The sequence below is a fragment of the Emydura macquarii genome, unplaced genomic scaffold (assembly GCF_026122565.2).
Source record: "Emydura macquarii macquarii isolate MOO-44397 ecotype Brisbane River unplaced genomic scaffold, CSIRO-AGI_Emac_v2 contig_719, whole genome shotgun sequence".
Classification (NCBI taxonomy): domain Eukaryota; kingdom Metazoa; phylum Chordata; order Testudines; family Chelidae; genus Emydura; species Emydura macquarii.
This window is the reverse complement of record NW_027130856.1, coordinates 15,962,514-15,983,416: the sequence shown is the minus strand read 5'-3', so window position 1 is coordinate 15,983,416 and position 20,903 is coordinate 15,962,514. Positions and strand designations below refer to the sequence as shown.

At 43.9% G+C, this 20,903-nt stretch overlaps 1 protein-coding gene across 15 annotated transcripts in view; it reads right to left on the bottom strand.

The window, feature by feature from the left end:
- The window catches only part of PRKAG2 (protein kinase AMP-activated non-catalytic subunit gamma 2), a 426,595-nt gene that overhangs the window by 77,538 nt on the left and 328,154 nt on the right, over positions 1–20,903 (bottom strand). Inside the window, exons 1-2 of one of the 15 annotated variants that reach the window (XM_067542754.1) lie at positions 10,134–12,282; positions 9,273–9,385 (exon numbers count right to left, since the gene is read on the bottom strand). The exons of 13 other annotated variants lie outside the window; for them this stretch is intronic. The gene's annotated coding sequence lies outside the window, so the exon portion shown is untranslated. Of the gene's footprint in view, positions 1–9,272; positions 12,283–20,903 lie in introns of those variants that run through there. One more of the 15 variants, XM_067542753.1, reaches the window with a different exon arrangement.

Genomic DNA, 20,903 nt, shown 5'->3' with positions numbered 1-20,903 from the left:
TACCTTTGACTCTGATGTAGGGGGGAGGGAGGATGAGTTGTGGAATGGACACATGCAACACATGTCAAACAGCAACAATTACCATACAGGTATGTAATCATTTTCTCTTTGAGTGCTTGCATGTATCCATTCCACTTCAGGTGACGCACAGGCATTTCCAGATGAAGGAGGGTATCATAGTCTACCTGACCAAGGACTGCAACAGCACTTGCCAGAATTTAGCATAATCTTTTGAGGCTTGAGAGAGAGAGCTAGCATAACGAGTGGTGAAGGTATGAACAGGTGACCAAGTTGGAGCTCTGCAAATTTCACTGATGTGTATTTGACGTAAGAAAGCAGCTGGTGCTGCTTCTGGTCTTGTAGCATGTGCTAAAACTCTTGAAAATGGTGGGACCGTAACGATATAACAAAACTGTTACAGGAAGATATCCAGAAGGAGATATACTGAGAGGAGACTGGCTGCCCCCTCATCCCATCAGCAAAGGAAACAATCATGGAAACACTCTAAAAAGTTTACTTCTGTCCAGGTTGGAGGTTAACACCCTATGAATGTCCAAAGTATGATGTTTTCCCTTATCCTTCTGAAACATCGTTGTCATAAAAGAGGTTGGTAAGTGCATAGGTTGAGTCACATGGAAATATGACACCACTTTAGTGAGAAATTTAGGGTGTGGACAGAGTAGCTTTAACTTTATACAATACTGTAAGGAGGATCAGCAACTAAAGCCTAAAGCTTAGCTACCCTCATGGCTGAAATAATAGCTACCATTCCTGGTATTCACTGAGAGATTAAAAAGGGAGCACATAACTATAAGCTCAAAAAAGGGGGTTCCACTGAAGCTGACAAAACCGAATTTAGATTTTATGTTGGGGTGGGATCTTTTTATAGGTGAGATGAGTCTGTCCCATCCTTTCAAGATTCTGTCACAGGGATAGGAAAACAAAAAAACAAAAAAACAAAAAAAAAACAAAAAACCGAAACCATACGTCTTCCTTCCACGAGAGAACAGAATGCTGAGAAAGCTGCCAAATGACTGTGTAAGTCCCCTGATAGGTTCCCCCCCACCCCTTTTAGGTGAAGCAGGTAAGGCAGAATAAACTGAACATGAGCCTGTAAAGAGGAGGGGTACCTTTCTGCTCAGATCACACAGAGAACCTCCTCCATTTCTTGAGGTAATTATAGCCTTCCACCAGCTTTCTGATATTTAAGGGAACAGTTACGTTTCCTGGTTAGTTCAACACTGATCATCCAAGCAATCAGATATAGGATGAGCAGTCTGAGATGCAGTGTTTGGTCGTGGCTCTACAAAACTATGTCTGAGACTTGAGGGAGAGAGAGAGGGATCTCCAATCAAGAGACTCAAAACAGGTCCAACGACCAATGCTATTGAACCCAGGCTGGTGCTATCAAAATCAGAACGGAGTGAACCTGTCCGAGTTTGCACAAAACTTTTGGTACCAAAGCACTGGGGTGAAATTTCCCCTGCCAAGACAATATGAAGATGCCAGACTGAGATCCTAGGCTATGATCTGCCCTTGAACAAAATAGGCGACTTTCTATTCTGCCGGGTGGTGAGGTCCATTTCAAATATTCCCCAAGTCTGAAAAATATAGTTTGCTTTGTTAGGTCTGAGGAACCACTGATGACGTCTCCTGAATATTCTGCTGAGGTCATCTGCCAGACCGTTTTGAACTCCCAGGATATAATGTGTTTGAATGTAATGGCATTCTTGATGCAGAAAGTTCAAAGGCTCATTGCCTCCTGGGAAATGGGGTCAGATCTGGCACCGTCCCAATTGTTCAAATAGATTTAGAACATAGCAGCAGTTTTGTTCACAACTACCTATAAAATACACTCTGAGGTGGGGAAGAAATATCAGACAAACCAGATGCTCAATGTTCTCAAACAAGAAATCCTGATTTGACCAGATTCCCTGAGTTTGGAGGTCCCCTAAATAATCTTTCCATCCAAAAGATGAATCATCCATCGTCATGGAGGGCAGAGGGGGGAAAAGGGAAGTCCCAGACAACCGATCCAGGGATGGCAAAACACTTGCAGGTGTGTTAGCCAGAATATCCAGCAGCTAAGAAGAGTGATGGTAGACCAACTTCAACTAACTCAGCATCATTGAGGTGAAGTCTAGCATGCTGAGTCAGGTGTGTACAAGCTGCCATGTTACCTGGAAGTCTCAAGCATCCATCTGTTGTAATGTGGGTCTAAGCACCTAAGAAGCAGGATAACCTGCTGCCAAACGGAGGCAAAATCAGAGTGAGTGGTTCGCTGGCCTTGAATAAGGATTAAGCAGACTGCTTAGAAACTGTCAATTTGTTACAGATAGCTGGAGATGGAGGTCTCCTTCGATTTTTATACTGTCTCCTAGATTAGCCCAGCTGCCTTGAGTGTAACAGGGTTTCCTGGGGTGGACCTAAAGACAAAAATACTTCCTCTTGGGACTTGGAGTGTAAAGGTGTCTACACTGCAAACACCACCACCACAAAGTCAGTAGCAGCAAGTCTCAGAGCCAGGGTCAACTGACTTAGGCTCACGCTACGAGGCTAAAACTAGCAAGGCAGACATTCCCTCGTGGGTTGGAGCTCATTCAGGCTCTGAAACTGAAACCCAGTGAATGGGGAGGGTTTCAGAGCCTGAATGAGCTCCAACCCAAGAGGGAACATCTACATTGCTATTTTCAGCCCCGTAGTGGAGCTTGAGCTAACTGACCTGGGCTCATACTCACTGCTGTGGGGTTTTTCTGGAGCAGTGCAGATGTACCTGAAGGACCCAATGAATCTTTAAAAGAATGCAGAGCATTGTCAGTCTTCCAAGAGAATAAGTTTGGGCCTTCAAAGGGCAAATCCGTGACTTTGGTTTGAATGTTAGATGATTTCAGCCAAGAAGCATGATGCATAGAGACTGCTGTTGCCATCACTCAATCTTTTGACTCTACCCCTGCTAATGCAGCCTGTAAGGATAATCTTGCTTCCAAGCGCCCCTCGTTCAAGTACTCCATACTCCTCCACAGCATCATCTGGCAAACTATCCACAAATTTCAATACTGAGTCACAATTAGAGTAATCATAGTGAGCTAAGACAGTTTGATGGTTTGCAATTCTGACGACGAATAAACCTCTCCCTCAAACAAATTTAATTTATTCTGCATCTTTTTCTTTGGGATTAGATTTAGGTCACTCTTGTCTCACCTTTTTCATCAACAGCTGCTAGTACTAGAGATCCCGGGGTTGGGTGTGAATGAAAATACTCACGTCCCTGGGAGGCAATGTGGTACCTCTTCTCCATCCTTTAAGCAGTAGGCATCAGAGAGAAGGGAGTTTGACAGAGGATTTCAGCTGGCTCCAAGCCACACTAGCAGAGCTTGCAGTAGGCAATATATCCACCAATTTATTGTGGATTATTCTGGACCACTTTTATCTGTATACCCAGGGAGATAGCTACCTTTTCCATAAGATCCTGGTACATTTTATAATAGTCACTAACTGGGGAGGATGACTCAGAGAGAGTGGCTTCATGTAGTGCTGATGAGTAAGTGTTGTGTGGTAGCACTATAATGCCTTTCGGTTGTGCTTTCTGCTGAAGGTCTGTATCAGGAGGATCAGGCACCAAAGGAATAAGATCTCTTATTTGTAGGGTACCAGTCGGTTCCAGGTAGAGAATGGTGCTTTGGTGGAGACATAATAGTGCGGGGTCTAAGAGAGGAAGACCTAGAGTATGGAGGAATCCTCCCTCACCCCCAAGGATTCCAAAAATGCGGGTGTTGTACCTGATACGGTACCAGCACCCAACCCTAAGGCCCCCTATTCCTGGACCTGCTCCCATAAGAATCACAAGGCCTTGACTTGCACAAGGAAGAACAAGGAGATGCTTGAAACTTTTTATAATGGGATCTTAGATTATAAAGAGAAGCAAGCATAGTCTAAAGGCCAAGGTGGTACATTACTGGGTTGAGCAGAAGATTTGGACTTGGACTGATGAGAAATGGACAGTACCAGAGGCTTTCCTGCTGAGGGTACTGTGTGTGTGTCCTCTGCACAGTAGGGCTTCTGGACATCAATGGTACTGACAAGAGCCAACTCCAAGATGGCACTGAACATATGGGTGCCGAGGAAGATCCCAGTACTGGGGCATACATGGTGGGAATAGTTGGCAGCTGAGCCTCATCCTGCAACAATGGAGAGTCCAGGACAAGAGGCAAAGGAAGTCTCTGGCCACCACATACACATCAGTGTTGTTGGAACAAAGCATAGGATGCACCACAGACGAAGACTAATCCATAAAAGCAATGGAATCAGTCAAAGTACTGAAAGTGGTAACAGAATCAATTACTCTATATTACTAGATGACAAATGCAGTACTGGGGGGCACCTAGCCAGGGCTGGGGCCAGCTTAGTTCTCATTTAGGGACCTGCCTTCTTCCTGAGTGACTCTACCAGAGTCCTAACCCTTGAAGTTGAAAAAGGCTTTTTCTGGCTAAAAGAACTTTCGACTTCTTTTGCAGCGTATGCAGTACCAGATAAGGAGAATAGTGTCTTTTCTCTAGAGATGGGATCCTGCCAAGTCCGGTGGTGCACTCCAAGACCAGACAGAATTTAAACCCCCGTCTACCAAGAGGCTGGGTTCCCAGGTGCGACAAAGTAGCTTCCATAAAGCTGTTGAAGTTGAACTGCTCTAAGACCCAGTAGTATGAAGGCTAAACTCCCTACAAATTGGGCTTTTATGTGTCTCATGTGTCCCTCTCCCAGATGCTTTGAGCAACAGGAGTGAGGATTGCTGACTGGAATAAGCTTGCTACAGCCAGAACAACCATTAAACCCCAGGCAGACCTAGACATGCCCCAATATTGAGCTTAAAGCACAAACACTATGAAAACAAAAACAAATTTTCTAAAATGAGTACTATTAACTACAAGTAAACTAAAGAAACCCCTAATTAAACACAATGAGAAAACAGAAAAAACTCTAAAGAGAAAATGGGAAAGCGTGAGACAAGCACACACATGCTCTGACTAAAGGCTATGTGCAGTGAGAAAGAACTGAGAGAGGGTTAGAGTGGCTCTGCCCTTTATACCTTTAGCTAGAAGCATGAGGATGCTGAGGTTTCACATGCTGTCCACATGGATACCACTTTGAGAAAAAATTCTGGCTTCAGTGCACTGATGCACACACACCTGAAGCTAAATAGACTTGTGCAAGCACTTGAAGAACAGTAACAACTCTTTTGACACAAAAACACTGCAAATTTGCAAAAGCAATTTCATTAAAAGCAGCACTATTCCAGAACACTGGAGGATATCAGAAGCATATATTCAAAAAGAGCTTTAGAGGTGATCTGCGGAACTAGAGCTATAAGCCTTATGTCTGTATTTGGTTGAACTGATAAACAAGACATCTGGAAGATTATAGCAAGATAGGACCTAAGTGGCACCCTGAAAAGGAAGATAGTATCTCACTAATCTTAAATTCTTTTAAGCATGTTAAAAAAGTGGTTAAAGACCACTTGGGTTGACATAATTTAGACATGCTAAAGGCCTTTGACTAGCACAAGAGGCAGGCTACTAAAGCAACAAAATATTGTATGATCAAAAACTGGCTAGGAGATAAAAAGCAAGAGTAGGATTAAATGGTCAATCTTCATCATGAAGAAAGGTTAACAGCAGCAGACTGACTCAAGGTTCCTTATAATAAGTTCCATTTTTTAATATCAATTATCTTTAAAAAAAAAAAAAAAAAAAAAAAGGGTACGGGAGATGATCAGTGTGGTAGCAAAATTTGCTGATGAAAGTTATTGAAGTCAGTCAAAACCCGTGAGAACTGTGATGAAATTTAAGCGACAGACTTGGTGAATGGGTAATATGATGGCAAATAAAATTTGTCAATAAATGCAAAGAAATACATATTGGAGGGAAAAGTTTGAGGTACTCATATACCTTAAACGATTCAAAATTAATGGCATCAACCTAAGAAAGGGACTTGGGCACTGATGTAGTCAGCTCAATGAAACCATCTGCTCCGTGCAAAGTTGCAGTAAAAAACAAGCCACACTATGTTAGGATGCATAGGATAGAAAATACTGAAATTATAATGCCTTTAGATAAATCAATTATATGACTTCATCTTGAATACTTTGTTCAGAAATAACTATCCCATCTCAAAAAAGACGCTGCAGAATGGGGAGAAGGGGTGAAGAGGTCAGATAAAAGCATCAAAAATGGTCATAGATCTGGAAAAACACTCATACAAAGAGAGAGGATATGATAAAAGTATATAAAATAATTAATGGAATAGAGAAAGTTGATTGGGAGTTTCTGTTCTTGTCTCATAATATAGGAACATTCAATGAAATTAAAAAGTTGAGATTCTAAACCAACAAAAGGAAATACTTTTTCAATCCTACAAGTTATTAAACAGCCTACTGTAGGGTCCTTACACCTTCCTCTGAAGCATCCAGTTCTGGCCAGTGGCAGAGACAGGATACTGGACTACATGGACCCTGGTCCTGATCCAATCTGGCAATTCCTAGTTACAGAATATCATGGTTACAGAATATTTCTCACATCCAAATTGAGACAAAGCATAAGCAACCCCTAGAATCTTCCAAAGACATTAAGAACAGGATGTCTTCTCAATCTATATTGAGATAAACTCACAAGAGGAACAAGAGAAATTCTTGTACCTAGTACATGGCTAACAGAGGGTTATTTGAAGGTCCTCCATTCAAAAGATGCACCATTGAACAAATGAATGACTGCTAACCATGGAACCCGAATATTTTGAATTAGAACTCTGAAGGGGAGGCAACTAATCACTTGACAAAGGGGGCAGGAAGTTATGAGAGAGAGGGTCTCTCAACCATTTTAGAGAGAGAGCAGAAGGGCACTGATTACAGGGGGCAGAGAGAGAGAGAGATCAAGACAGACACACACAAACCATGATTTGGAGGAGAAGCCATGAGCTTCATAAGGGGAATCCAGGACACCCCAGCTGATTCAGATCTAAGACTAACAGATGCTCCAGAATGGCAAGGAAACAAACAGGAAAACCCATATAGGCATTTTATTCTCCCCCTGGCCCCGTACCTGTATACTTTAGATAGTGCAACAGATAAAAGTGAATGTGTTCAGAAGCCTTTGCAAAGCCTATGTATGTGTTGTGCTGCAACTAGCACATATCTTTGAAAAGAAACTGTGAATACAGAGCATCCACAAGCTTAGAGCACCAGGCAAGAGCATGCTTAAGCTACTGGGGAAGTCAGCATTCGTCCTGGGGGCCTATAGCAGCTGGGCTGCAAGGCCCTATTTCTGTGAAGGGGTAAGAGACAGCCTTTGCCTACGAAGTATAGCAGAGAGGCTAAGGCCTTATCTACACTGCAGAGTATTGTCGATGCAAGTTACAGCATGATCAAAAGCACTATAATTACAATGGTGCTCTAGCATTGACAGTGAGAGCTGTACACACTATGGGCATTTATCTCTCTGTTCAACTCGCCACCTTGTGCCGCTAGGTGTTGTGGGAAGGCAGTGAAGATCACAGTGCATCGTGAGTGCAGGCTCAATGTTCCATGAGGCTGTGATTTCTGTCCTGTTATTCCATAGGTTTCTGATTGCATTTCATGGCATTTTTCCAACAATGCAAACAAACAATGCCAGATTACTGTTTGCATTCATGGAGCTTCTGCACGCAGTGCACCGCTGGTTTTGGGCATGTGAAACAAACACTGAGTGGTGGGATTGCATCGTTACACAGGTAAGGGATGACAAGCAATGGCTGCAGAACTTTCAAATGCGCAAAGCCACCTTAATGGAACTCTGTGTGGAGCTCACCCTTGCTCTGCGGTGAAGGACACCAAAACGAGAGCTGCCTTCTCAGTGGAGAAGCACGTGGCGATTGTCCTGTGGAAGCCAGCAACTCCAGACTGCTACTGGTTGGTCGCTAACTAGTTTGGAGTCGATTAAGTCCACAGTTGGCACTGTGTTATCGCAAGTGCGTGGGGCTATTAATCACATTCTGCTACGAAGGACTGAGTCTTGGAAATGTTTGTGAAACAGTGGATGGCTTTGCAGGGATGGGATTCCCGAACTGTAGCGGGGCAATAGATGGCACACAACACAATTTTGGCCCTGGACCATCTTGCGATGGAGTACATCAATAGAAAGGAGTACTTCTCTATGGTACTACAGGCGCTTGTGGATCACTGTGCACGTTTTACTGACATCAACACAGGTTAGTCAGGGAAGGAGCATGATACATGCATCTGTAGGAACACTGGCCTGTACAGAAAGCTGCAAACACGGACTTTCTTTCCAGACCAAAAGATTGCAATGGGGGAAGGTTGGAATGCCCATAATGATCCTGGGAGACCCCGCTTACCCTTAACTTCCATGGCTCATGAAACCTTATACAGGAAACATGGATAGCAGCAAAGAGTGCTTCAGTAACAGGTTGAGTAGGTGCTGAATGACCACTGAATGTGTGTTTGGCAGATTAAAAGATCACTGGTGATGCCTTTATGGCAGATTACAGCTAAATGAGGAAAATAATCCCATGGTTATAGATGCCTACTGTACACTCCATAATATTTGTGAAGCCAAGGGTGAAAATTTTCCCTCTGCATAGAGCACAGAGACCAATTGCCTTGCGGGTAACTACGAACAACCAGTTGTCAGGGCTATTAGAGGGACACAATGAGGGGCTATTCAAATCAGGGAGACTGTGAGGAACCATTTTGACAAAAAGCACCAATAAGATATCTTTGTAAACAGCATTGGACCATGCTATGACTGCTAGCCAGCTTGCACCCTGTATCAATGTGAGGTGCAACCAGTGTGTGCAAGAAATAAATAAAGATTGCTTATCCTTCACAACACATACAAAAAGCTGGGCTGGAGAGGAGAAAACAGTGAGGGGCAGTGTGACCTATGATAGCTGGGTGTAAGTCCTGCTATCATTCTGGAAGCTGTCTGAAGCAGTGGAGTGAATGGTGTACCAAGATGGGCTGGGAGTTGGGTGGGAATGTGAGAGTGGAGTTTACAGAGGGCATGGAAAGCAGTTCTGGATTGGCTGCAATGGGAGGTGTGCACACATGAATTCAGTTTGCAGCTTTATGAGTGATTTAGCAGCTCCATTTGCTCCTCTATGGCTTTTATCATGCACTCATAACCTGCTATCACTTGCTCGTGGTTTTCCCTCTTTTCCTGCTTATCATTTTTCTGATTTTCAGTCACACTGTGTCTCCATGCTCTTTTTCCTCTTTTTCCCACCTCAGGGGGCTGGAAGAGTTCTTGGAACATCTCCTCTTTACTTCTCCGTGGTTGTTTTCTTATCAGTCACAGGTGCTCAGCAGGTGTGTAGGGGATTCCCCTCAAGGGCACATCTGTAGAAGCATAAAAACAGAAGAAGCATGACTGTCAGTGCACTAACAGCACTGAATCATTACTGTAAAATACATCTCTTTCTCATTGTCCCCTGGCAAGCGCACAGCTCGACCATCACCCAGGGCATGGTGAGTTCTGCCCAGGGGGAGGGGGATACACAAGCTGGGGAAAGGTTCTGGGTGATTGTTTGGGGATACTGATGCAGGTAGATAGGGACAAAAGTTGCAAATCGTGCCACCATTTTCCACAGGTGGAGGCCACAGAAGCAAATCTCACTCCTGAGAGTAAGCAGGGATGCTAGTGTCCATCTCCTCCGTTTTAAGCAGCTTGAAATCTGGTCCCTATGTTGCTCACCTGTGTGCCACTTTGGTTCCTGCACAGGAGGCTGCCAATTGGCACAAGAAAGTTTCCGACAAAGGGGGAAGAAACAAAGCAGCTCTGTCTAGGAATCTCCACCAGAGGATGGGCAAGTACCTCCAGGAAAGTTTCTTAGAGATCTCTCTGGAGGATTCCCGTGAAGTCTTGGTGTGCATTAACACACTTTTCCGCCGCACTGCCTAGCTAAACAGGGAAAGGGGAAGCACATGCAAATAGCTACTCTTGTGCTTTTCTATCCCTTCAACCACCTGTATAACGTAAAAAAGCGAAGTACCCCATGTTACTAAGCAGCATCAGCTTAAAAAAAAAAAAAAAAAAAACCCACAACAAAAAAACCACCTAAAAAACCAAAAACAACAAAACACTTACCAGGGCTCCCCTCTCCTGCATCTTGCACACCAGAGCTGAAGGGCTGGGCCTGGCTCGAATCCCTCTGGGATTGAGAGGAGGTCCTGACTCCCCACATCATCAAACGACCCAGTCCCCTGCTCTGCGTCATCCTCCAACTTGACCTCCTCATCCATGACTTCTTTGTTGGGGTTGAGTCCAGTGTCTGTCATCTCTGGGCCTGCAGAGACATCCACGGGTCTCTTGGCAGTGGAATCACCACCGAGGATGGCTTCCATCTCCTTACAGAAGTGGCAAGTCTTTGGCTCTGCACCAGAGCGACAGTTTGACTCCCTAGCCTTTTGGTACCCCTGCCGCAGCTCCTCTATTTTCACATGGCACTGCAGCATGTCCCATTCATAGTCCTTCTCCGCCATACCACAAGTAATCTGATCGTAGATATCAGAATTCCTTTGGCTGGAGTGAAGCTGGGACTGCACAACCTCCTCTCCTCAAATGCTGATCAGATCCAGAAGTTCAGATGTGTTCCAAAGGGGAGAGCATTTGGTGCGTGGAGCTGCCATGGTCAGCTGGGAAGATGAGATATGAGCTCTCCTACTAATCAGGAAGTGGAATTTTAAAAAATTCCCAAGACTTTAAAGGAGGAGCAGCAGATGGCTGCAGGGCAGTGGGGTTCAAACTGATGGCCAGAGCCATCAGGATAGGCATTGTGGGACACTTCCTAGAGGCCATTGTCTGTGACATAACCAAGCACAGTGTCTACACTGACACTTTGGTGCAAAAACTAAAAAACTAAAAGTTTGGTGCAAAAAGCTCTATGCCTCTTATCAAGGTGGTTTTATTTTATTTTGTCACACAATCAGGGGAGTTGGATTGGCAGAAGGGTGATTGCAGTGTGTACATGACCACTGTTTTGGCACAAAAAAAGGTGACTTCTGTCAACAAAAGTCTCTAGAATGGATCAGGCTTGAGGCAAATGACAGGGGAACAGGGAAGATTGGACCCTGAAGCAATAATGAGTCTCAAAGAATGCTCCATAAGGAGCAACTTGAGTCTGTCCTCCCTCAGTTTACTGGATCTGCTCTTAAAGCTGGAGCAGACCTTCCATCCCATTTTCTTGAGACAATGTAGGTAGCTAAAATGCCCATTGCTGAGGGGAAAAGACTTGTGGCACAGGTTTGGGGCATAACAAAGGAGGGAAGACCACAGATAAAAACAGTGCGGATGGCTAGGCAAAGCGAAGCTAGCACCACAGTGCACTGTCTCTAGCAGCAGGCAGTTGAGAAAGAAGTAAAGTAGCAGTGGGTCTGCCCTCCCCTGTATGCCCTCTGATGGGAGCACAAGGATGTATAGTGCGCAGGTGTGGACCTGCAGACACTGCTCTAAAAAAATCTTCAATCAAAAGTGCACAGGACTGCACACACCTAATGTTTAACACCCACAAGTTTCTTCATGTAGTTTCCCAAGCTTCTCATATATCCACTCATCTCTAGCAGTTGGGGTGTTAAGTAAAAATCAAATATGGGGGCAAGGAGGGGCAGGGAGAAAATTCAGGAGAATTAGCAACACTGAGCCAGTTTTAATGCACAGTCAGTTTCCCTCTTTAGTTTGCTACTGTGTGAAAAATTCACTCAGCAATAGGGAAAGCAATACATTGAAGAATAGGAAAATGACTGTAAAAGTATTAAAAATTGGCAAAGGGATACCAGTATCAGTTTATTACCTGTCACTTCTTAAAGTTGAGTGCCCACTTAAGTTGGGCACACATTCTAGGCATAAAATGAGTTACTCTTAATTAAGGTGGGCCGCCTTTATCTTTCTTTTGCTTAGGAGAGTTCAAGTTATGTCTCAATATTGTTTAGTATACTTTATAATTTTATATTAATATTGAGGCACACTGCAGATATTTTGTCACCATAGTCTTATGGCTGCTCAAGTTCCTCAATAACTAGCTTTTATAAAAAAAGTATTAAAATATATTTCATACTGCTGTTTGCTGATACTTGGCATCAATACTGGAATCATTAACACATTCACACTGTCTATGTGAGATAAGACACTGAAAATGGAGCAGATGAACAGCTTAAGAAATCTGCATTCCAGAGCTAAATCATCATAACTATACAATATCGTGTCCAGGTAAAAACAAAAACAAAAAACTCAACCAACCAACCAAAAGAACCTACTGCACACACCACGCTTATTTGCTCTGATGATGAGAAGGAGATAAACTGAATTTCCTGGTTTAAATTACCCTCTGGCCTGGGATACACATTCGGGGAGGAGGTGAGAGAAAGGGGAGTAGTTTTCCCATTTGTTAGTCAAGCAGAAAATGCCTAGTTGGGAGACTAAATAGCTCAGGGGATTGGTAAGGAGTACCTCACTTATCTTAACGTTTTCTACAGTGTCCATCACTATATTAGATCAGCAGCTCAAGGTCACCAGTTCAAATTCTGCATTTTTGGGAAACCTGTACTACTGTAATTTTGTGAATAGAGATTGAACTTCAATTGCCAGGGTCATCAACCTAATGTTTTCTATAAACAAATTTCACAACCACCTAATCAGGAATTCATAAATAACGAATACACCTACATTTTTCCTTACAAGGGAGCCCCAGGACTTTCCCTAAGAAGTCTAATTATCCCAAACAATGAAAAAACTAAGTTTAAAAAAGTGCCTCTCAAGGGAGTGCTCCTCAAGACTGACAGGTGAAGGTCACCAAATACAGGACTTCCAAAAACAGTGTTAAGCTTTTGTATATTAATAGTAGAAGCCACCATTCTGGCTCAGTGATTAGTTAAGATCAACGAATGCTTGTTGAAGTGTAAGAAGTTACTCCCCCCATGTCACTAACAATGTTTCTTTGAGATGTGTCCTCCACTACCTGCCCTCCTCCCGTTCCATCTACCTCAGAGTTTTTATTATGACTGCAGTAGAGAAGGAATGGAGGATGGTTAGCCTGCATGCACTGGCTAGCCTCATGGTGCAGCACAAGGAGAGACACTGAATGTGTGGGCCCAACAGACACTGTTACCAAAGTTCTCCGATCATTACTGCAGGGACGCAGACACACCTACCGTGGAGCATAGGGATACTACTCAAAAAAGAAACTAGCCTCAAAGCCTTTTCTGCATGAGACAGTTGCACTGTTTTAACTAACGATGTTATTTTGAACTGATTTATTTAAACTACTGGAAATCCCTGTGCAGACAGGCACTTATTTTGGTTTAGATTAAACTGAGGTCCACTAGAAATCCATTTACACTAATCCAAAATGAGCCATTCTAACTGAAGTGTGATTTTTAAGTGAGTTCATTAAAATGAATGCAAATCCCTGTGTAGACACTCGTATTTTAGTTTAACCAAAGTAGCTCTCTCATGTAGGCAAGCCTTCACTGAGAAAGATAAGAAGAAGTGTCCTATCCTTAATAGAACAAGTCAATTTTAAAATGTAAGCTGAAAGGGTGTTTTGTTTTGTTCCCTGCCCCTTTACATATAAAAAGTGCCTGAAAGATTTTTGTATGGTTTTAAAGAAATATTTCTAGCCTTAGTAATACTAGGAATGTTTTCCGTCATTTTACTGAAGGACTGGATTGCAAAGATGCTTCTGTTTTCTCACACCTTAACTGAAGGGACAACACTGAGTTACTAAAGACATGCTTTGTTCCCAAATTCTGATTTGGTTTTGTTAATTCTGTATGCCAGTGTTTAAGCCAGCATTTAAAGATTTTCCCCCAACTCAACTGTTCAACTTGCAATCTTAAAATACCTTAATTTCACTAGTTCTCTCCAGTAACCACAGAATCTTCCAGAATAGAAGAGTAATTAATTTCTGATGTTAAGGGGGAAGAAGGGGAAATTCTCAGGTCCTCTTTGCACATCATACAGAACAACTGGCACAAGCCCATTTCTCCCCCCTTTGCAGATTACCGGTAAACAGATGCACAAAGTTCTGTCTAGACATGGACTTTCAAAAAGGCCATGAGAAAGTATGAAGCAGAACCAAAGATATTTCTGTCTAAAAATTTACCTTCTATTACTACTTGTAACATTTAAGCTTAATCTTTCAGTTAAATTAGCATACATATTTCTACATTTCCCCCCACCCCTGACTTTGTGCATGTGACAGCATTTTCTGTTTAGTCACGAACTGTTTCTCCATGTACAGAATTTCCCTTGCAGTTTGTGGGTCTCTTTTCTGTGTGAAAAATATTTTCATGACAGTGAAGCATTGTGCAAGTTGTATATTTTTATAGGCACAACACTTAATAGGATGATCCAGAGGCCAGGTAGAACTTGAAGCTAACTAGAGTTTATTTCTAAAGTTATTTAAAAATAGCTTCAAGTGTCCCTTTAAACATAGCAAGGGAGGAGAACCTACAGTTGGTTAGTGAGATATGATCACTAAAGCTTTTATTCTGGGCATTTTTTGTGGAGTCCCAAGGATTCCATTAACCTATACTCTAGGTGACCATGTCTCCCTAGGCATTGCTAGAATACTTTCACCTTAAAGTCATATTATTCCAGCAAGAGAATTGGGGGGGCGGCAGCACAAAAGAGGATAAAAATAGAAAGAAAGTTTAAAAAATAATCTAGTGTTGAAAACTTGTTTGGAACCTCTTCTTGCTTTCTTTCTTCATCAGTGCAAATTTAGCAATGGCACAGGCTGATCAGATGTAAAACTAGAAAAGCATAGCTCAAGGAAGCAATGGTAATACTAAAATTTTGCTGTTTTGATGGGTGTTTCAACAACGTCAGGGGTAGTGAGTGCACAGAAATCAAGGTAACAAGGACCTCATTAAAATGGTACAAGTAAGGAAAGTTATTTTGTCTTTAAACAGACTTATTTACAGTTGCAAACCTGCACAATATAAAACTGCCCTTGGCCAAATTTAGAGGTGATGTTTAAAGGTAGCACAAATTAAACTCCCACAGACCTACTTAATAACTGTGTAAAGAAATCTAAGCTCATGTATCACAAAAAGAATCTCAAAAGGGACATTAATGCATTTAGTTTCTAGTATATTATTCTACTTTAAATGCCCAAAACCACATGCTAAACTTGTAGAAAAGAGACCCATGGGTCTTGTCTACACTGGGAAAGATGCCTTGTATTAGAAAGTGTTTTAACATGAGTTACAGATACCGTTTTGCTCTTAGTGTGGAGAATGGCACATTTAAAAAGGCTGGCTGTTCACCCTGCATTTCTCCCAGTGCCTACCCTCCAAAAATGCAGGTCACTTCAAGGTGGGTATTTTTTGCTGTAGGATCTTTGTTCATATTTTGTAAAATCTGAGAATTTTTAGAGCCTTTCACATAGGTTACAGATACTAATCAGATTAGCAGTTATGCTAGCACATCTAAACCAAAGAGTCCTTTCCCAACAAATATCCCTAAAAAAACCTCCCCCCTCTCACAAGTCTCAGCCTCCACATCCTTCCCCTCCAAGTGCTTAGTAAATAGATCCTCTCCCCAATAGGTTCTGAAGGTCAATGGATCTGAACTGGTTCGGACTAGTGGAAGGTGGGAAAATGAGTTTGGTATCAAAGCAGAGGGCCTCCTGCAGAGAGCTGTCAACCCCTGCAATCCCCACACCCCATCTTAAAATGAAGGGAAATTTATCTGGAAGTGTCTATGCTAATCACAACTGCAGTAGTAGGGCAGAGACACAATCCCTGTAGTAGGCGGGTCTCAAGCCATTAGAGCTTTGTAAGTCAAAAACACAACAATATCTTAAACTCAACCCAGTGACCATGGATGGCTAGTGCAAATCAAGCAGCACAGGTATGATGAGCTTCTACCAGGAAGAACTACTTACCAAAGAGGCAAGAGTTTTCTCTGCCACCTTAAGCTTCCTGATTGATTTTAAGTGAAGTCCCTCACAGAGTGCATTACAGTAATAGTCTTAAGGTGACAAAGACATAAATTGCACTAGTCTAATGCATAATTTTCCAAAAATATTTGATTGTGTTGGTCCAAAATGCATGTGAGCAATTTTAAAACTCAAGGAAGTTTGTGAGAGAGGTATAGGGGAGGCCAATAGCACTTCCCTTTATAAAGCACATTTTTCAGCTGCTTATAATGTTGCCAAACTAACCATTTGGGTTGAAGTTTTTCATGTAGGGTGCCAGGCTGATTTTTCTTTTGGAGGGGGAGAGGGGGGGATATATGATGGTTTCAGCCAAAATGGTTCAGAAATTTCCAAGAATGAGGCTAGGACAAGGGATCATATTCTCCACCCCCCATGTAAAAAAATATATATCATCTAGCAATTTCACTGGGAAGCTCTGGCACCCCCAGAGAAGGGTCTTGAAGTTTGGCAGGGTGGCTGCCTTTGTGACAGTCTGTGGAAGTCAGCCCAAACTTGGCCAAGTGGTAAACCTCTGAAAAAACTGATTTGCATATGGTCTAGGGAGATTTTACTAGAGCATTGCAGTCAGATCCCTTAAAGATTTCATCTGCATTAGGCATGCTCAAGCCTGGGGCTAAGCAGAACTTCCCATGCAATAGAAGAGGGGATAAACTGGGGTGTGGAGGCAGAGAGATTAGGACAAGGAGACAGGGGAGGGAGGGTAGGCAAGAGACAGGTCTTCTGCCTTAGTCAGAGCACAGGATGGAAGGTACTTAACAAGCATCTCTTCAATATTTTCTTTGATACTCATTGTTTGGTGGGAAGTAAAAAGAAAGCATGGCCACACACCATTCTGCTCTGAAGACAAAAAAAGTTATTCATTTCCTAATGGGCTTTTCTGTGGTGTTCATCACTACAATTTTGGAGTGCTTCATTAATCTTAGTTAATAACAACACTGTTGTGAGATGAGGGGTTGATGTTATCCCCGTATTTCAGATGGGGAGCTGAGACAGAGATTAAGTCAAAAGTATCCACTAATTTTGGGTGCCCAATCTGAAACAATTAGGACATAATTTTTCTGAGAGCATAGCATTATATAGCACTTCATACGCTCAAAGCACAGCTCTGCCTGACTTCAGCTGCTGAGAGTTCTCAGCACTTCTGCAAATCAGATCCCAGAAAATGAGGAACATCCAATTAGTGACCAACCCTGAAAAGCCTGGTTTAAGGGACTTGGCTGGCATAACATAGGAACTAACTTTCTACTGCCATAGAGAATCAAGTTCTCCAGGGCAGCACATTTGACTACCTTAACCATGAGACCTTCCTTTCCTCTTTCATAATCCCCTGCATCACTGACTCCCTATCTACCAATTTCTGCAACAAAATGAAATCAGGGGCCCTTTAGACAACATATTCCATCACTATAACTCTGATGCATCCTCAGAGCAAGTTCATCCTATGCACTGAATGAGACAGGAGTTCTGTGGGGAAAACAAAGTGTATCATAATACATATACACAAGGTGGCCAAATTAAAGATGGCACATGCAACTGTAAAAGACTTTACTAACATTCTCGTTGTTCTTTGAGATGTGTTGCTCATGTTCATTCTGTGCTAGGGGTGCCACGTGCACCGGTGCCAGAGATTTTTCCTTCAGTGATATCCGTAGAGCCAGCTCTAGTGCCCTCTGTAGCGGCACATGTAGGCGCTGGTATATAGAGTGCGGCCAACCCCTCTCTCCCTCAGTTCGTTCTTGCCAGAACTCTGACAGGGAGGAAGGGTGGGTGGGTTGCGGAAAGCACATGAGCAACACATCTTGAAGAACAATTACAGAAGGTTAGTAACCATCTTTTCTTCTCCATGTTTGCGCTAGGTGGCTGACAAAGCAGTATCTCTGGAGGTGGGCCAGGATGTGCCATTTGCAAAACCACCTGCCAAAGCCTGCATCGTCCCGGGCTTGCGGTATGATTGCATAGTGGGATGAAAAGGTATGCATCAAGGACCAAACTGCAGCCCTGCAGATGTCTTAAATCAGTACTTGGGCTAAGAGAGCCGCAGAGGAGACATGAGCTCTGTTCGAGTGGGTTGTTAAGGCCACACCCCCGGCTACCCTGCCTGCTCATAGCATGCTAGGATGCAGGAGATTATCCAAGAGGAAATTCTTTGGGATGAAACTGGTTAGCCTTTCATATGATTGGACACCACTACGAAGAGCTGTGTGGACTTCCGGAAGCCAATGCTTGCCATTCAATGTGTGTAGACGTCTTTCCTCGTTCAAGCTGTGTGTCTTGGAAAAAAACACTGGCAGGAAGATGTCCTGGTTGACATGAAAATGTGACACCCCTTTTGGTAGGAATGCAAGGTGCGGTCACATCTGGACCTTATCTTTGTAGAATACAGTATAGGGTGGCTCTGAGGTTAGGGCTCTGATTTCCAAGACACACCTCGCTGATGTAATTGTCACCCAGAAAGCGACCTTCTAGGACAAGAAGAGAAGGGAGCAAGATGCCATAGGCTCAAAGGGAGGCCCAGGTTAAGGTCCCATGGAGGCACTAGATCTCTGACGTAGGAAGATCTTCTCCAGGCCCTTTAGGAATCTAACGATTATGTTGTGGGAGAAAACTGAGCTGCCCTGGATCTGCAGATGAAAAGCTAAGATAGCCACTAGATGTACCCTGACTGATGCCAGTGCCAGACTATGCTGCTTCAGGTACAGTAAGTATTCCAGGATAGATGGCAGAGGTGCTCGAGATGGGAAAAGTTCATGCTCCCTTGCCCAGTAGAAGTGTTTCCATTTTGCCAGGTAAGTGATTCTAGTGGTGGGTTTCCTGCTCTCCAGTAAGACTCTCTGGACCTGGGCAGAGCATGCTCACTCTTCTTGGCTCAACCATGTAGCATCCATGCTGTCAGGAGCAAGGAGGCCAGGCTGGGGTGAAACTAACCTTGATCCCATCAGATCAAGTCCGGACAGGCCAGGAGTTCCAAGGGGCTGCCATCACTAGGGTCTAGCAGCATGCCAAACTCATGTATGGCTCGCAGGCCTCCTTTGGTTTTCAGGATCAGAAAGTAGCAGGAGTAAAACCTTTTCCCTCTCATTAGTAGGGGAACTTCCTCTACAGCCCCCAACCTGTATGAGGGCTCGTACCTCCTGGGTGAGAAGTTGCTTGTGAAAGGTTCCCCTGAAGAGGGACAGTGTTGGGGAGTTGGGATGGAGATAAACTGTGGTGTGTATCTCACTATGATGGTGTTTAGAACCCACTTGTCTGAAGCTGTCGTTGACCACTCAGAAAGAAAGGCAGAAAGTCAGTTTGAAAAAGAATGGACATGGATCCTGGTTTGAGACTGCTAGGGCACGCCCGGGCATGCCCTCAAAAGTTCTGTCTGTCACCTGACGAGTAAAGGCCTGAGCGTGACCAAGGTGCACAGCGAGGTTGGCCCTGATGGTGCTTAAAGCTTTTATTTTGTTTTCTATAGGGCTCACTCCTTGACTGGGGAGTGAACCAGTGTTGTTGCTGCAGCCTAAAATGTTCTCTTACCGCCGGAGTGTACAGTCTTAAGGACTGGAGGGTGGCACTTGAATCTTTAAGGCCGTGCAACCCAGCATCCATCTGCTCAGAGAAGAGAGCCATGCCATCGAATGGATGGTCCTAGATAGATTGTTGGACCTCCAGAGAGGCCAGATGACTGTAGTAATGAGCTCTCCTCACTGATACCACAGACGCCATGGTCCTGGTGGCTGAGTCCGCAGGATCGGAGGCCACCTGGAGAAAGACCCAGGCTACTGAGTCGCCTTCCTCTATTACGTCCAGGAATTCTTGTGGACTACCTGCCCCAGGAGTCCAAACAAACACAGCCATGGAACACCAGACACTGAAGTCATATCTCCCCAGCAGTGCTTGCTGATTCAATACACAAAGTTGGAAGCTGACAGTTGAATAAATTTTGCACCCAAAGAGGTCCAGTTTCTTTGCCTCCTTATTCTTAGGGGTTGAGCTCGACTGCCCCATCTGTCCCTCTCCTTGGCTGCTGACACTACCAGCAATCCCGGAAATGGGTGGGAGTAGAGATACTCGAAGTCTTTAGCAGGCACATAGTATTTTTTCCTCCACCCATTTGGATGGCGGGAGCAAGGAGGAGGGGTTCTGCCATAGGGCCTTCACCAACTTGATGATCCCTTAATGAATGGGGAGGGCCACTCTAAAGGGTGCCACAACTGCCAGGATGTTGAATAGTTAGTCAGCTGGCTTCTTTAGCTCCTCCACCTCCAAGCCCAAACTGACTGCCACTTGTTTGTGGAGCTCTTGGTGGGCCATAAAATCATCCTGGGGAACTGTGCTGGAAGGTCCCACTACCGCCTCAACAGGAGATGAGGATACTTGTCGGGAAAGAGTAGGTGACTGTTCCCTCGCTACCAGGGTCTCTTCCTCCGGATGGATTACCAGCGTTTCCTCTGCCTGGCCCAGATCCTCACTGGAATAAAGGGGCGGCTTAGACACTGTTGCAGAGTGTCTTTCTGAGGTCCCAAAGACAGATAGATGCTGGGAACCCGGAACCACTGGAAAGCCCCAGGGGCTCCAGAACTGCCAAGGTCCAGTCCATTAAGCTGGTGGCCAAGAGCCCGGTAGTAGGGCAGGGGGAAACCTGGCAGGCACAAGACCCTGCAAGAGGGACCTTCATCCTCCTCTGACTGCACAGCCTGTACTTGTCCCAAATATGAGCCTCACCCAGACACTTAAGGCAGCTCTCTGGTGAGGGTCGTTCACAGGCATAGGCTTTTTAAAGGTTGTGCATGGCTTGAAGCCCAGGGACTGGAGCCTGTCCTGTCCCCTTGCCTAGCCCATGAACAGGGAATAGTAAGTCCTTAAAACTACTAAAACACTATTTTGAACTATTAAAATTACATACAACGATGCAAGATAGAAAAAGACCACTA